General features: G+C 42.1%; 1 protein-coding gene across 2 annotated transcripts in view; it reads right to left on the minus strand.

The window, feature by feature from the left end:
* The window catches only part of MTM1 (myotubularin 1), a 48,724-nt gene extending 35,511 nt beyond the window's left edge, over positions 1-13,213 (minus strand). For both annotated transcript variants that reach the window (XM_037408219.1, XM_037408218.1), the window contains exons 1-2: positions 13,115-13,213; positions 9,829-9,984 (exon numbers count right to left, since the gene is read on the minus strand). The gene's annotated coding sequence lies outside the window, so the exon portion shown is untranslated. The remainder of the gene's footprint in view (positions 1-9,828; positions 9,985-13,114) is intronic.
* Between the last annotated feature and the right edge of the window lie 419 nt (positions 13,214-13,632).

Raw genomic sequence — 13,632 nt, forward strand, 5'->3', positions numbered from 1 at the left:
GATATGTTTAAAAGAATATATATTTTTTTAAAATGGTATTGATTAAAGACAGAATTGTATAATACAGAATTCATCATCTTAATTATTTCCTGACATCACACATGGGATCTCTAGAGCAAACACTGGGGAAAATTGCACATGGGATTTCTAGAAAAAAAAACACTGGGAAAATGTTCATACTTGAAGTCCCTCCAAACAGCAACTTTGTACCAAATTATACTTCCCTTTCACTAGTCACACGCCCTTCATCAAGTCCAGTTGACATTCCAGAGCAGTCCTGAAGAGGTTTTGTTTGTTTGTTTGGGGAAGGGAGTTTAAGGTGATTACAGACCACACAGCCTTTGTTCCTGTTCCATAAATGAAACATTGTAACTTTAAATAAATACTTACTCTCCCCTCTCAACGCTGAAAAAAGTTTGCACATATCTCTGCAGCACAAGTCAGCCCATGCTCCTGCATAGCTGGGCTCACAGTGACACTGCAACAGCCCTACACGAAGCGACACTGACAGATAAAAGTGCAAGATCCAAAATGCTTTGAAGTTACTGTAACAGTGCAGGAATGTGTCTGTGCAGGAAGAAGGAGGAAAACCATGACCTGAAGTTGTACAGGTTTGTTACCTTCTTACACTGCTCAAGTCTTCCATAGCTCATGAAGAAAACACAGGAAACCTGACATTCTGTTTAAAACTGTAATATTCAGTGATACAGCCTATCAGTAGAAAAATCACTGCCTAAAAAAAACCAAAACCCACACCCAACCAAAACACACCCCTCCCATTAACTTGAAAAAATAAAAGAAAAAAAAAAAGAAAAAATGCTTTTGAATGCTGCAGAACCTGTGTGACCCTGTTGCACAGAGGTTTACTGCTGCCTTTCTGCATCTCTGGCAGTCTCAGCTTTCTCCAGACACTGAAACAGAGCGGTCCTGACCTAATTTTAGTACAATGCCAACAACTTAAACGAAAAGCCATTAGCAATCAACATTAAATCACTGTTCTTTCAAACTAACCTCCACAGGAAAACTACTGCAACACTGGAGACTATAAAATTTAGAAGATAAAGTTTTTCCTTCCTTGCAATATCTTACATGCTATAAAACTTAAGGTACATTTAAGTTTTTCTATATTGCCAACGTTAACTTGGGAACATCCAAGATTTGTTCAGATGACTTTTCCTATAGAAGCTTAAGTTTTCCAACAACCAGGTATTTAAAAAGGTAAAAGGTGTATTTACTCAGAAGCTTGTTTAAAAATGTTTTCCATATTAAGCGGGTTTTGTTCATATTTTAAGTGAGAAATACCAGGTGAGATGAAGAGACAAAGGCACAGCACAGTCCCAGTTTTTCTGTCTGTATAGAAAGTGGTTTTAACTAGAGCTCACAAATTTAAATGAAGGTTGCACCAACGATGAGAGACAAGTGAGCATAAACAAGCCCTAGAAAAGTGACTTTTAAAAGATGTGGCAACCCTGAATAGATCTGCACTACAAAATGGAAATTTTGACTGCAGCAGGTACAGGCACACCCAAGCTAGCTGTTGATCTTGCAACCACAGCCACTCCACCAGCGAAGCCACAGAAAGACAAGCTTCAGCAGAGGTCACACAATCCCACCCAGGATCCTGGACACTCACCCCGGTGCCAACCCACTGCCTAAGCTCGTAAGAACAAAAAAGCTTGTTTGGACATTCCTTATGCCTTTCACTACAATCTCCAATCATAGCGTGTTTCTGCTGCTCACACAGGAGAACACTATGAAGTGTTTTAAAAGCCTTCTGTTTCCTCGCTTGCCTCCCTTACACACATTCACTAAGTTTTGGCTGAACTGTAGGCATAACATGAGGTGAGTTACGATTCTGAAATAATCATCGGACTCCGGAACACTGACTACAACTTTTCCAAACCTCAGTGTAAATTAGAAGGAATGAATACGCAGGGATCCCTTCAGATTCTCAGAAAAATTTCTCTTTGTAGAACCTGACAGACAGCGGGACAGAGCTCACCTCCCCACCATGCCACTTCCAACAACCAAGATGTCTGTGGAGCTGTTGCAGCAGACCTCTGCGTGCATGTAAGCTTACTTTGTGTAAAATTCCCCCAACTCTCCATGAGACTAATTTATTTAAACATTCTACACAGTGAGAATGAACTCACTCACCAACTTCAATTTCTATAGAGTATTTCATTACAGAATTACAACCAACTACTCTGTTTCATTTCCAACACTTTAATGATGCAAATTTGACTTACTCAGAGTTAATTAAGTTGAATAAATATGTATTGAAGATAAGGTGCTCTCTGTCAGATACTTTTTTTAATCCATCATCAAACATTTTCACTAAAATTCATGTGAGTTATTTCATCCGTAGATAAGTGGAAGAATTCTTTTAATGCTACCTAAATTTTACTTTGAAATCCAATTACACTTAAAAAACCCAAATACTAACATGCACATTTATAACCATCCACGTTTCCTTGATTTCAGTAAGCAAGCTATGGTCAGGTATTAAACTTTACATTACAGAACACCCAATTAGCATTTTAGAACAGTGTCTGCTGCTGGACCCCAGCACAAGACAGGCATTGGTAGGGGGTTCAGCAGAGGGCCACCAACACGACCAGGACCCAGAGCACCTGCCCTACGATGAGAGGCTGAGGCAGCCGGGAATTGTTCAGCCTGAAGAGGAGACTGCTTCGGTGGGACCCCACAGCTGCCCACCCACCAGTAGTACCTCTGAGGTGGTTACTGAGAAGACAGAGCCAGAGTCCTCAAAGCAGTGACTGACGAGAAGACAACACACAACACAAACAAAATAGATTCCGGCTCAATTTAAGGAAAAAACCCCACTACTTTTGCACAGTAAGGCAGTCAGGCAGTGAAAACAAGGCCCAGGGAGGTTGCAGTCTCCATCCTCAGAGGTTTTTAAGACCCAACCATGTAAAGCTTTCAGCAGCTGGGGCTGACCCTGCTTTGAGCAAGGGGTTGAACCAGAGACCTGCTGAAGTCCCTTCTAACCTGAACTGCTCTATGCTTCTGTGATCTTCAGACAACAGACAAGATTAAGTTCTCATTTAAAAATACTCAAACAAAGACACACCCTTAAAGAAGTGGACTCCTCTGTATCAAAAGAGCAAACAAGTTTTCAAAAACATTTAAAATGAACATGAAATATTTCCTTTTAAAATATAATTTATTTTTCTGACAAATGGTAGAAGCTGCTTCTGGCAACTTCCCAAAGTAATACTGCCATGAACAATTCAAAAACATACTCCATCATAGTCTTAAAATAGCTACAACTTTCTCATTATCACAGAGCAGCAGTAGTCCTTCCACACAGAGAAAAATCTTGCAAGTAGTTTTCCACTGCAGAAACATTTTATTCCCCAGTATCACCCATATGTACTTCTATACTTGCACAAAAACTGAAAGCCATGCAAGTCTCACACTTGGCAGCAGCTGAACTGAAGTACAATTACTCTGCAAATTGAAAATAAATCAAGAGAGCTTTGTTTATGGTATTCTACAGTTACAAACAGTTGAACATTCTTCCCTGAATCCAGAATAGCAAGGAGACAAAGAAATTTTACTGGATTTAACTTGAACTAATAAACAAAGCTTTGTTAAAGTTACCAGAACTTAATATAGTAACACTACCAAGAAATGTAGGCTCCAATGATCTTACAATAACAATTAAACTACTTGGAATCTCTATTTTCATTAAAGATTATATTTATACTTGTGCTTCCTAGGATTCATGGGAATGGAGGCGCAACAACATTTGAAATGGTAGGCACTGAAGGCCAGATTTTAAGTCATTTCAAGGATCCTATCTGCTGTTTATGAATAAATGCTGACAGATATCAGCACATGCCCACACAGAAAATCTAAATAAACTTTAAAACATGTAAATAAGCTTTTGAGGGTTAAGAAACTGAAGTGGCAAGCTATTCATCCTTTACAGTTCTTCACTGGCAACAGGTGAGAGAATGTATGCAGCACAGCTTGGAAAGATCACCAAGACTCATGTTCAGATTGACAGCAGCCTGGTAAAACTAGTTTTCATCGTTTATAACACGGAAGAAATCAAAGTTCATTTGACATTTTGCTGGTCCTTTTAAGGCTTCACCTTCACACCATAATCATACCAAATAATTTGTAACTATTATATAACTGAGCCATGCTTGTCTCAACCTAAAATCTTAACACATATAAAGAACCAGTTTGTGCCCAACCACAACATAACCTGCATCAGCCAAAGGATTACTACCACAAACATCTGAAATCAAGTAAACTGCATGAAGTGAACTGGGAGCACCACCTTCCAGATATTGAATATTTTTGACCATCACTGATTAAAGCTTTGGAAGAAAACCTCTTCAAATTTGTACCTACATCAACCATCTGGAGCAAAAAAAAATTGACACCACTTAATGTAAAATGAAGCTTTTAACTTTATATAGTCCATAATGTTCAATATGTTGCTCCAGAAAGACTGAGGAAATTAAACTGCTAAATTACTATACACAGAAGACATTTACAGAATATACTACGTAAGAAGTAAACATGGCAAAAAAACATTAGTGACACATATTACTGTAGTTGAAGCAGTTATTGTGTGTGTGTGTATATATATATATACATCTGTATATAAATATAAGGGCAACTGGATAAGCATGAGAACTATTTGCTTTTACCAGAATCAGATTTATCAATACAGTAAAAATGAACAACAGTTTAACTGAACATCTTCTAGAAGCATTCCCATTTCTGTCACACATCAACAACCATGACACAGCACAATGCCAAAGTTCTCATAATCCTGCTCCATATGATGATCTGTGGAAGCATATAAAAAGTCTGTGCACCTCCAAGGCCTCTCCTAAAAATACAGTTACAAAATTTACTAAATCCCTTCATTTGCTGTCATAGTAATTCCGAAAAGAATTAGAGCACTTCTAAAGTTACAGTCACAATTGGACAATTACATGACACTTGAAAACCATCAGTGCACTGGGTTAATCATTTAAGACCTGCAAGACACCTGCCAGTCTAGATAAAAATTATTTTCATAGTTAGACCTGATAACAAATAAGGAATTATTTCAAAGAGAAGAAAAATAATAATATATTAGTAAACAATTTTTCACTGTGTTTGAGAGGTAAGTGTAAGTTAGTGTGGGTATATAGAAAAAGCTGCTTGCACTTTCATTTGAACATAAGCAGCAAAAAAATGAAAAAGCAGGTTTATAGTGACAAAGTATGCTGGTGTTACACAGATTACTGTAGAGTTTTATTAGGTACAGTAACAACCTACAGAGCTAGTATGAATATATTGCCTTGTGTTTCCCGCAATAACATTAAAAGCATAAAATACAAAGTCCTAAAAACAAAAAACACATCTGTCAGCACCACAGCTGCACAGAAGAGATAACACATAACACATAGGTTTTCAGAAATAACATAGAATAGAGCAGAACTCTAGGAATTTCTAAGACAGTAGCAAAATTAAGCTAAGACAACCATGTAGGGAGAAGGAAAAAAAATCCAAAACACATAGAAGTATTTCACTCTAAGCAAAAAAGAACACAAATCCTTTAAAAAAAATCAATTATGGAAAAGCAACAGTCTATCATATCAGCAAGTCACTGAAATAAGCATCAGCATCTTTAACGCCAGTAAACAAGCATTTAATCTAATGAAATCAAGGGCAGTCATTCATTTCATTAAAGGTTAATAAAATTTTAGAATTTTATATAAAGATATATAGGGTTACAAAACAAATCACAAGAAAGATCTACACTACAGCAACGAAGGCAGTTTTCCAGACATCAGCTGTCCCTAACAAAATAGCACTAATCAACCAAGAAGAAATACAGTGAAACCAAAGTGCCACAACCAACTAATCAAGTTCATAAAAATATCTCTTTCACACTCATATAACCAGTTATATTTAGTTATATTTTAGCACAAAGGAACTATACTCAATAACGGAAACAAAAATGAGGTAGCAGAAGTCTCCAAAGTCCAACAAAGCTACAAAAAGTAAGTAGCATAAAGGCAGAGCATTCCAGTTTCAAACAGATAAAGCTTAAAAAAAAAAATCACCACCACACACACACACAACCAAATCACCAAAACACCCATGCCACAGAAATACTTGCTTACATTTATTTCCAAGGGAAATAAAAAAAAAATAAATTAAAACTTCTGCAACAGTGAAAGATGCCAATGCGGGGGGTGGGGGTGTGTGTGTAGAAGAAAAACTCTCTTTTTTAAGAAAGAATTCTAGAGTAGTTTGGTCTGGAAAGGGCCTTTAAAGATCATCTAGTCCTATCCCCCTCAATGAGCAGGGACATACCTCTTCAACTACAGCAGGTTGCTCAGAGCCCCACCCAGCCTGACCTTGAATGCTTCCAAGGATGGGGCATCAACCATCTCTGTGGGCACCCTGTTCCACTGTTTCACCACCCTCATCACTAAAAATCCATTATATCTAGTATAAATGTTCCTCTTTTAGTTCAAAGCCATTACTGCCTGTCCTATTGCAACAGGCCCTGCTAAAACGTTTGTCCTTTTTTATAAGTCTTCTAAGTACTGGCAGGCTGCAGCAAGGTCTCCCTGGAGCCTTCTCTTCTCCAGGCTGAACAACCCCAACTCTCCCACCCTGTCTTCACAGGAGAGGTGCTCCAGCCCTCTGATCATGAATCATAATAATATTGTTCATGCTCTCTGACCTGATATATTTAGACTACTTAACTAAAAAACAGATTTTAACATTTAAAAGCCATACAGTATGGGCATCAAAAACATGCCTAGAGCAATGCCAATTCAGACATCATAGTTACACGTATTTATTTACCTGCGGCCACCAGCAATTACCTGTCACTCCTTATGCAACTGATGGCAAACAGAAAGAAAGGAAAACTGACTTACCTGTGAGATTAAGTATCAAGCAGGAAAAGGAAGAGGTTCTCTTAAATCACTTGATAGCACTTATGGTTTCTTACGTCAGAGCTCAAGTGCAAATCATATCTATGATGTACAACAACAAACCACCTTGACATGTCAAGTCATAAGCTTCTACCTGCACTTATTCCAGAGTGGATCTTTGGAATCAATAAGAATTGCTAGATCACAGAATCTCCCGTTTCTTCTTTACCATCACAGTTACAGGATATAAAATCCTGCCAAGTGTAACTTCTTAGTAATGGAGTCTGCAGCCCTTATCTTTCCTCAAGTAGATCCTCATGATTTTACTGATCTGAGACTGGCTCATTCCACTAGTGGGTCTTCTCCCTTAGCATCTAAATAATACATCCCATTTGTATGTACTTACGAAACCTACATTTCCCAGGGAAACCATGCCAGCAGTACAAGCTTCAATGGTATACTGTGCATGTAGAATGTATACTACTATTTGCACTTCTGCAATGAAGTTTTTAAGTCAGTTAAATTCATCAATAATGCATTAAAAATTTCTGTATCCTACCAAAAAAAAGTATCACTTATGAAAAAGTTTGCAATTTGGAGCCACCCGTCTGCTAAACACCAGTTCTCCACCAGGCTTAAAATAAACGTACTCCTGAATCCCACACGTTGCCGGTCCTCTGCTAGACTGTGAACAGCAAGCTGTACAACTCTACACGAACTGCTAAATTTGTTTGCAAAGAATCAGAAATGCTCCTTCTCCCAGAAAAAGCATTCTCTTGTTCCCTAATGTGTCCTGTATTTGAAAGGGCAAATCATTGTCTCCAAAGGACTCAATATGAACAAGTGCAAATGAACAAAAGTTCACAACAGTCAAGTGACTTATTTACTTCAGCAAACAAATCAGAAGCATGACAGTTGCCTGCCCACTGGTATTAGGCTTACTACACCAGGTACTTCTGAAGATATTAGCAGGAAAACCTTGCACTAATGAAAAAAAAAAAAAAATCTTGACAATGAAGTTCTACAAGTGGGAGCAAGCAACAAGAGCTTGGCAGAAAGTTTGGTAAGTATTTTCTTAGTGCCACCAGATCTTATGCACTTCTGTGTATATGTTTCTTTAAAAAACCATAAAACAATAATGTTGTTGCTTGCACATGGGAAGCCATAAATAATAGCTGGAGGGAGCAAATAAAAATCTTCAGTTCTGTCTTGATTGATATTTCTCCTGTCTCCATTTGAAGGTTTTCTTTTACTGCCTTAACTTCTCATGGAATTTGACTCCCACTCTATTTTCAAAGCAAAGCAAAACTGTCAACAAAACCTAACATAAAAGTTTGTAACATTACTTTTTCTAATCATCAACCCAATTGCTTCCTCATTTCTAATTATATTGAAAACATAGCTTAGGGTGATAACCCTGGCTTTCATCCTGACAAGCTTTCTCGTGGGAGAGTTACAAGCACCCTCACAAAGAGATGATATAGTAGGACACATGCCATTATGGACACTAAGTAACTTATCTGTTGATGGACTCTGAGCTGTTAGCTAGATATTTCTCATGCTTTGTATCACAGTAAGAAGGAAAAGCAGCACCTGCTTCAGTGGCAATAAATACAATTATTTGCTAAGGCCTGTTTTCTAGCAATTATCAGAGATCTATTCCTTGTAATTCATGCTGACAATTATTTCTGTCCACTTGTACTTGCCGATTGCTTCTCCTGTGTCTGTTCTATGCATAGTATCTTTCTCTTGCCATGATTCTCTTTTTTACTTACTTTTCCTTAATATTTACTCTAGTAACCAAGTTCTGAAGTGGAAGTTCAGTCACATGAGTGGATCAAAGAAGGTAGTTTTCCCTCTATGCATGTAGTCCTGTACAGCAAATAGCTGTTAAGTCTAGCTAGAATAGGTGGCACGACAGAAGCGAGTAGCTGTTGTTAGGAACCATTAGTCACATTACCTCTAGAATCAGCATTACATCTGTAGGAAACCTATGCCTGAAGGCTGATCCGTGGCTTTCTAAACCCACCCAGTCTATTTTCTCTACTCTGCATCCCCTGCAGGGATGTATACCTCCCACATTGTCAAAAGCTGATGCAGTTGACAGGAAAGCCTATGGGACAGCAAATACAGCTTCAAAGTTTTCTATTAAGAGAGCCTTCAGTTGCTCCCTGCTCATTCTTCTTGAAAGATATCCCCTTAGGCCACTGCAGTTCTATTGCTAAAGATTTAACTGATGATTCCACAAGAGAAATGGAAATTGTATCTGTTATATAATGAAATCGTGTGTGTGTGTGTGTGTGTGTGTGTGTGTTTGTGTGTATATATATATCTATATCTATAAAAAAAGACACTGTAACAGTTAAAATTACATCCCCTACTCGGGCTTTCCTCCAACTTTCCTTTGAGAACATGTACAACTGATGCATCAGACTCCTCCTCCTTCATCTGCTGTGTTATTTCTCTCTTCCACTGCATGGATTGCTTCTCTAAATACACGTAATACTACAGAGAAAGTATCATTCTGAGTTTGTGTCTGAAAGAAGCAGACTGAGGACTATGAAGAAGTCATCCATAAACCGTTCTTTGCTTTAATCCCTAAGAAAGGGGAGATTGGGGCTATCCTAAGTCTTTCATGGGGCAGCACCATACGTTTGCGTGTGCTCTCTTCCAAGTAACAGGTAGGTACTGTGCCAGGCACAGAAAGCTCGATACTTCTGTATTCCACATTTGCCTATGTCCGTTATGCATTAACGGGTCCAGTCACATCACACAGAGTCTCTGGCATACAGCCTCTCCAGTCATTTTATGCAACAACCCAGCAAAGAGTCTGTGCACCAATTACTTATATTTTGTTGAAGTACACAGACTACATCTTACACAAAAGTGTAGCACTTACTTTTGTTTTCTCTTGCTCAGAAGCTTCCAGGTTTAGTAAGTCATTTCAGCTGTAGAAAATATATAGGTGTCCACTCCAGTGCAAGCTGAGAGGACGACTGTGTGTTCATTCCTTCAACTCTCGAACAGCATTGGAGTTCTGTGCTGTAGCTGGCCCCTGACAGGAATGGAACAGGTAGGAAGACATTGTTAGCACTTTAAGAACTAATGTCAATTGCAATATTCTGTAACAAAATAAATAAATTCTTAAATAAAATAAAACCTCCAGAAAGGAAGCAAACTCACAGAACAGTTGCTACTAAAAACATTCTGGAGAAAGGAAACAAACAGGTCTAGTTCTTTTTATGCTTCACCTTGCGTCAGGAGGTTTGGCATCAAAACGATGGAACTGAGAACTTTCTCTTCTAGAAATTTAAGATACGGCTTTGAATCCACAGTGAGGTGGACTGAGAACTGGCTGAACAGCAGAGCTCAGAGGGTTGTGACCAGCAGCGCAGCCTAGCTGGAAGCCTGTAACTAGCAACTAGCAGCATTCCCCAGGGGTCAGCACTGGGTTCAGTCTTGTTCAACTTACTCATCAATGACCTGGATGAAGGGACAGAGTGGGCTGAGCAAATCAACAGTTTGCTGATGAAAGAAAAATGGGAGGAGCGGCTGATACACCAGAAGGCTGCGCTGCCATTCAGCAAGGCCTGGACAGGCTGGAGAGGAACCTCAGGAAGTTCCACAAAGGTCAGTGTAAGGTCCTGCACCTGGGGAGGGACAGCCCCACGCAGCAGTTAGGCCAGGTGTTGACCTGCTGGGAGGCAGCTCTGCTGAGAAGACCCTGGGACTACTGATGGGACAGCAAGATGCCCATAAGCCTGTAGTGTGCCCATGTGGCCAAGGCGGCCAGTGGGATCCTGGGGAGCGTTGGGAGAAGCATGGCCAGCAGATCCAGGGAGGTGGTCCTCCCTGTCTCCTCTGCCCTGGTAAGGCCGCATCTGGAGTGCTGGGTCCAGTTCTGGGCTCCCCAGTTCAAGAGGGCCAGGGAACTACTGGAGAGGGTCCAGTGGAGGGCGCTACAAAGACGATGAGGGGACTGGAGCATCTTCCTTGTGAGGGGAGGCTGAGGGAGCTGGGCCTGGGTACCCTGGAGAAGGGAAGGCTGAGAGGGGATCTTATCAACATCTACAAATATCTTAAGGGCAAGCATCAAAAGGATGAGGCCGGGCTCTGTTCAGTAGTGCGCAACGACATGATAAGGGGCAGCGGGCACAAACTGCAACAAAGGAAGTTCCATCTGTATATGAGGAAGAACTTTACTTGGAGGGTGACAGAGCCCCAGGACAGGCTTCCCAGAGAGGTTGCAGAGTCTCCTTCTCTGGAGATGTTTAAAACCTACCTGGACACAACTCTCTGCAACCTGCTGTAGGTGATCCTGCTTTAGCAGGGGGTTGGACTAGATGATCTCCAGAGGTCCCTTCCAACCCTGACAATTCCGTGACATGTTTCCAACATGTAAATCTTATGCAGACTTTTAACCATGCTTATGTTTCCCACACATATTTGGGCACCTTTCTGCACACAGTTAAGCACTTCCTCTCATCCCTTCCAAAACAACAGTACCATTCATTTGGGTTCTTTTTTTTCCCCCAAATACATTCAGGAATGACTTTCATATGAAAGCTGCTATGTAAACTTGGCAAAGTCAGAAGGAAACAAAACTTATTTTTACCCGATTTGAGTGCATAGAAAAAAAAAAGTATGTTTTCTCCTTTAAAAGAACACACACAATATTAAAGATTTGCAGTTACCTCTCATTACATTAGTCCTGCACTCTATTCTTAGTTAACACTGTAACTCTATGCATCAGGAATATGTTAACACTAGAGTATGCTCAACCTCAGTGATGCTTCAAGCCCTTCTCTTGGGCAAGTGTGCCTTTTGGAAGTTTACTTCTGACCAAGCACAGAATGATCAACAGTGCAAAAAGGGAAAATTCTGCATTTTATTGAAAACACCTCTATATCTCATCTCTTGCGGCATCTGCCACACAATGAAGCTGCATACAGCCCCAAAAGTTCTGTGTGTTAAGGCTCATTGCACTTACCAGCTTTGTTAATAACTGCACAGCCTAACTTTTTTAACCACCTAAACCACAAATTAACGTTAATACAAAAACCGTATCAAGAAAGAGGTTCTAGTTTCACCCAGTGCTAATCCTGTACCATGAGAAGTCTGCCCTTCAGATCTGGTTAATGATAAACAAATATATAATGACCAGCAAGCAATGAGCATGATATTGCCCCAAAACGGGTATTACGCAGTAGAGCCAAGGTACTTTTTAAATGTACATAGTTTTGACTAATACCTATTGTGACAAGTCCATCTACAGGCCAACTGCAAAACACTTAACATCTATGCAATTTTAAAACTGAGTTTGCCTATGTTGCTTTCTACAGGACCAAGAAAAAATGGGGCTTTCTGTGAAAAGAAAAAAGCTAACAGTCCTTTTACACTCTTAATTACACCTACATCTGAAAAAAACTCAGAAAATCAAAGGAACAAACCAAAACCCACTAATCAGACACTGTCGGAATTACACTTTTTGGCTGCCAAAGCACAAACACCAGCAAGCAGAAACACTCTATCACTTTCCAGAGTCATTTCTTGTTTTAAATTAAGCAAAAACGTTTGCTCTGGAATGGAAGGTTTCTGCTTTCAGCTGTGAACACTCAAAGAAGTCACAAGATTCAGAACAAAATTTAAGCCAGTCAGAAAGGAACACTACAGAGGCTTATAAGTCTGAAAGCGAATCAAGAGCACTCTCGGGGTATTTTTTCTATCCCAAGAGCGAATTTCTTTTTGCAGGAAAGGTACAAATCACAGTTCACAGGCGCCTTGCTAAGCCGCGGCGCTGGGCGATGCGCTCCGGCACCGTCCCGCTTCCAGCCTGATTCAGCACAGCGGGGCGAGGGCCCGGGGCCGGAGCGGGCAGCACCCAGCCGCCGCAGAGGCCGGGCCCCGCCGGCCGCAGGGCCCCGCCGGCTCCCGGCAGGCGGGCTGGCACCGGGGCCGCGGGGCTCCCCCAGGGCCGGGGGCGGCGGGGGGGGCCCTCGCAAAAACCCCCAGGGCAGCCGGCGGGGGCCCTGAGAGAGAGGGGCTGGGCCGGAGGGCAGGCCCGGGCCGGCAGCCGCCCCCGCCTGGGCACACCGGCGCGGGGACGGGAGGGAGGGCTCCCCGGGGCAGGGGCAGGGCCCGCCGGCGTTACCCCCGCCGCCCGGCCCGGCCCCACCGAGACTCACCGCGACGCCGCCGCCGCCGCGGGCCCGAGTGCGGCGCCCAGCGCTCCCCGCGCCGGCCCAGCCCGCCCCTCACGTGACGGGGCGGTGCCCCGCCCGCCGGGAGGCGCGGGGCATGCCGGGAGCGGGGGGCGCGGGGCGTGAGGGAGGGCGGGAGCGGCGGCGTCTACGCGACTTGTCCCAGGAAGCGCAGGGAAACCGCCGGGAAGAGAGGGAACCGGGGGGCGGAGGCAAACACGGGGGGGGGGGGGGGGGCGCCCAGGGTAACGCAGATCCAGCCGGTCGATCGGTGGCCGTCACTGTGCAGAGGCGGCCCAAGCCGCCTGCGTGCGCCCTGCCTACAGGTAAAAACTGACACGGAGTAAAAGGATCGGTGATGCAGGTGCCAGGGGGATTATTCATGTAAAATTCGAAAAAAACCCGAACCTTTACATACAAAACAGTGCGGTGCCACTGTACGAAGAGTAGCAGCACACACGGCACAGGCACCCTTTGCTGCCTGACGCTGCCTGCCGTCAGGA

This window comes from Falco rusticolus, chromosome 14 (genome assembly GCF_015220075.1).
Source record: "Falco rusticolus isolate bFalRus1 chromosome 14, bFalRus1.pri, whole genome shotgun sequence".
Taxonomy (NCBI): Eukaryota; Metazoa; Chordata; class Aves; order Falconiformes; family Falconidae; genus Falco; species Falco rusticolus.